Genomic DNA, 4433 nt, shown 5'->3' with positions numbered 1-4433 from the left:
TCACAGAGCAGCAGATTCAAATTAAGGATTTCATGAAACTTTTCGGTCTGAGCTCAGAAATGCTGATGTTTCTCTGTGTGATGTAGGAGGTCGGGGAGCAGAGCTGTGGAGCTGTGGAGGTGACGGCTGTCTGAGACGGAGCGTCTGCCTCTGCTGTGAGTCTCCTTCATGTTTCTCCACATGTATTATCTGTGTTTCCACCACTGGAGGGCGCTTTGGGTTATCGATGTGTGGGAACAGCCAATCACTGCAGGCTGAATGCTTCTCTTTGGTCCTGTGACCATTTGATCTCTGATCAGTGCGTTCTTCAGTTTCAGGCCTGTTTCTGCTGACTGCTGCAGGTGAGCTGATGTTCCTACACCTGTCTGTCCTCATCATGACCTCTGACCTTTGGTGACCTTTAGTGACCTCTGTCCTGTTGCAGGTGTGTGTGTGCTGCTGCTGTCTGCTCTGACCGTTTCTACAGGTGAGTTGAAGGTAACGGGAACTCTGAGGTGATGTAGGTGCTCTGTGGTGGCTGCTCCATCATCATGTCTAACAATCCTCGGAGTCATGAAACCGCCGCTTTTTCTTCTCTCCTTTATCTGACTCACCGTTTAAAGCTGATAGGCTGGCAAATAAAGCTTCTCTGTTCTTGTACTTGGATCAGCTGATCAGAGGAAGACACAAAATAATGTTCACTGCTCAAGCTACATTTCTCCTTTAATGTATTGATCAGATTTATATATGAATTATATCTTTGATTAGGAGTAAAGATGATTTATGACTAGCACATATAGAAAAAAGCTGTTTTAGCACTCTGATCATCTTTAACAGAAAAGGATGGATGTTGGGATCTTCTCTAGTCACAGGCTGGAAATTTGCCCTGCATGATGAGTCGTGTGTTTCCAGCAGCAGGGTCTGAAACTGCAGTTAAAGTTCTGAGACTCCGCCCATAATGACCTAAAACCATGTGTGATTTAGATGCTACACATCTATCCTTCAGTATCATCTCCTCGTTCACCTCTGGAGTTCTTCTGTCCTGCAGCTTCATTTCATTGTACTCGATCACACCTGCTTCATGTTTCTGTCCTCAGACTCCCAGTATGCCCCAGGGGTGGAGGTGTTTGAGAGGGCGGAGTCTGTCCTGCTGTCCTGTCAGGTACCAGCTGATGTTTCCAGGAGTGCCACACCAGGAGTGAGGGACCGCGATGAGTTGAAGGTCCCAACAGTCCACATACGTCTGCAGAGCGGAGTAGATCTTAAAGATCAGAACCATCGCTGCTTCAGTCGAACATCGATGAGAGTCGACGCTCTGCAGACTGGAGACCTCAGCCTCACTCTGAGAAACCCCACAGTCTCTGACAGTGGTAACTACATCTGCACCACCCGCAGGGCTGGAGACGATCTGAAGAAGATCCATGTACAGCTGAAGGTCAAAGGTCAGTGGGGAAGATCCAAATCCAATTTATTTATACAGCACATTTAAAAACGGAAGGTTTGCCCAAAGTTTTGTACAGAAACAAAGGAGTTAAACACAAGATAAAACCATGACGCTCACATAAAAATATAATAACACACATAATAAACATATCAACTCACACCAGTCTGAACCTTTCAAAAAAAGGAGTGTGTCTAATATTTAAAGGCAACGTATTCCAACGTTTGGGGGCCATAATTGAAAAGGCTCGTTCTCCTCTACTTTTTGGTCTAGATTATTGGACAACCAAAAGCAGCTGGTCATAAATATAAATCATTATAAATCAGCGTTAGCACTTTGAAATTGATTCTGTCATGAACAGGAAGCCGACGAAGAGAGAACAGGATAGATGTTACACGTTCATGCCTGTGAGTACCAGCCAAGAGGCGGGCAGCAGCATTTTGAACAAGCTGAAGATGTGCAATAGATCCTTGGCTCAATACAACATAAAGTGCATTACAGTAGTCAAGCCGAGTTGAAATAAAGGCATGTATTACCTTCTCCATGTCACATCTTGACAAAACTGGCTTCAGCTTTGCTATTTGCCTCAACTGGAAAAAGCTTTTTTGCAACACAGAACTAATATGTTTGTTCAATTTAAAATCCATAATGACTCCCAAGTTTGTCATATGCTGTTTAACATAAGAGTCACACCACCCACAATTCCCAGGCGGGTTGCATGAAATATTATTAGGTCTAAATACAGTTTTACTCTCATTGAAACTCAAAACGTCCAGAGCCATCCAAGCTTTGACATCTTCAAGGCAGTTCAAAAGGATTTGGATGGAGCCTGGGCCATTTGGTGCTAAAGGCAGATAAATTTGGCTGTCGTCTGCGTAGACCCCAAAGGGAGCAGGTATAATGAAAAAAGAAGAGGGCCAAGGATTGAGCCCTGGGGCACCCCACAAGAAAGGAGGGCTGGTGGACTCAAAATGTTCAACTTTAACACTAAACGTTCTGCACCTCAAATATGAGCAAAGCCAATCCAGTGCTGCACCTTTGATTCCAACCAGGTGTTCCAAACGAGAGATAAGAATATCGTGGTCAACAGTGTCAAACGCTGCAGTAAGATCTAAACGCACCATGATCACAGGACTTGCACAATCATTTTCTAAAAGATATAATTAAAAACACGTAAAAGTTCTGTTTCAGTGGAGTGTAGATGTTAAAAAACAGACTGAAAAACCTCCATGATACCATTAGCATCTAAAAACTTATTCAGTTGGTTACAAACAATTTTTTCCAATTCTTTGAAAGGAATGAAATCTTTGAAATGGGTCTAAAATTTGAGCAAACTGAAGGATCAAGGCCAGGTTTAGTTGACATGGTTTTTAATAAAGGGTTTACAATTGCATGTTTAAAACCATCAGGAACCACACTGGAAGTAGTACGGCTATCACTCTGACCAATGACTCGAATGTCAGATTAGAGAGAAGCAAGCACAAACAGACAAAACAGACTCTGACTCCTCCTCTGTGTCCTCCTAATGACTCCTCCTCTGTGTCCTCCCTAATCACGCCTCCTCTGTGTCCTCCTAATGACTCCTCCTCTGTCTCCTCCCTAATCACGCCTCCTCTGTGTCCTCCTCTCTATCGTCCTCTGTGGCTGTATCCCAATCCAGGGTCTGCAGCCTCAACGGTCCTCAAGGGCCGCGTACTCAAAGACCGCTAAGGCCGGAAGTGCAAAGCTTGTGAAATGGGACGGTCTATCCTCCTCCTGACTCCGATGTATCCTTCTCCTAACTCCTCCTCTGTCTCCTCCTAATGACTCCTCCTCTGTGTCCTCCTCCTGACTCCTCCTATGTATCCTTCTCCTGAGTCCTCCTATGTATTTTCCTCCTGACTCCTCCTATATATCCTCCTCCTGACTCCTCCTCTCTATCCTCCTTTGTGTCCTCCTCTTTCAGCTCCTCCTCCTCCCTGTGAGTCTGTGCTGAGACTCGTCTGCCATCTAGTGGTCTTCTGTCCGTACTGCATCTCCACTGGTCTGCTGCTGTCCATCTGTTGGAGCAGGAAGACACCGAACAAACCGGCCGTCTCCATGGAGATGAGCCAGTGTGATGGAGGAGGTCAGGGACTGGCTGAAGATGGTGATGATGTCACTGCTGATGTCACCACTGAGCATGCCTTCTGAGCTGCAGACTGACAGCATCTGCAGTATTTCTGTATCTTGGTTCCTCTTTTGCTGTGTTGGAGAAAAGTTCCAGTGTTTGCTGTCAGTATGTCTTAGTTAGGTTTGAGTTTATCGCTTCATCCCTGTTTCCTGTGTAAGTCTGTCCTCTGTGCATGTCTCTTAAATCATGTGTCCTCTGTCTGTATTGTGCCTCCTGTACATTCTCCCAGTGCATCATGTGCGTCTCCTCCCGTTGTCCTCCAAGTTCGTCTAGTTCTTCCGTTCTTCCCTCCCGTCTCCTGTGTCATATTGTGTGAATTAGTGTTTCCTGTTTTACTTTGACAGTGCCACGTCCTGTGTTCAGTGTGTATAGCTTTGCTTCCTGTGTGTCGTCAGGTCCACTCTCCCTAATTACCCTTGTGTGCTTATGTTGTGTCTGTTTTCCTCTGTCAGGTTGCCTGTTTCCTGTGTCTCTCACGTCCTGGTCCAGTTCATCCTGGTCTCATGTTCCAGTTGTTCTTGTTTTTTTGCTTTATTTTCCCCAGTTTAGTCAGTGAGTCCAGTCCTGGTTTCACATTTTATGTATGTCAACATTTCCAGCCTTAATAAATTACTCTCCTTCCGTTCAACCTCACTCTCGCCTCAGTTGTCTACATTTGGCTCCTCCTCTTCTCTCCACATGATGTGTTGTTGCCGATTGTGACGCCGTGGAGCTCTGATGTGTAAGTCAGTAAGTTTACCTCAGCATACGAGGTGAAAAACTAACTTCATCGTCTTTAAATTTGTTACTGAGGTCTGGACGATGAACACAGCCCTGTAAACCCTCCCACTGATACTACACTGATACATATTACCCAAATGG

The 4433-nt window shown here is 45.2% G+C and overlaps 1 long non-coding RNA gene across 2 annotated transcripts; it reads left to right on the top strand.

The window, feature by feature from the left end:
* The first annotated feature begins 239 nt into the window (after window positions 1–239).
* Window positions 240–4205, top strand: LOC113018318 (uncharacterized). 2 transcript variants are annotated; one of them, XR_003271761.1, is made up of 3 exons: window positions 240–466; window positions 3366–3673; window positions 4025–4205. It is a non-coding gene; the product is annotated as an uncharacterized LOC113018318 (long non-coding RNA). The 2 variants fall into 2 exon arrangements; XR_003271762.1 differs by having other exon boundaries at window positions 3366–3687.
* The last annotated feature ends 228 nt before the right edge of the window (window positions 4206–4433 follow it).

This window comes from Astatotilapia calliptera, unplaced genomic scaffold (assembly GCF_900246225.1).
Source record: "Astatotilapia calliptera unplaced genomic scaffold, fAstCal1.2 U_scaffold_6, whole genome shotgun sequence".
NCBI classification, from domain to species: Eukaryota; Metazoa; Chordata; class Actinopteri; order Cichliformes; family Cichlidae; genus Astatotilapia; species Astatotilapia calliptera.
The sequence above is the reverse complement of the archived record's forward strand: the minus strand, read 5'-3'. Positions and strand labels throughout refer to the sequence as shown.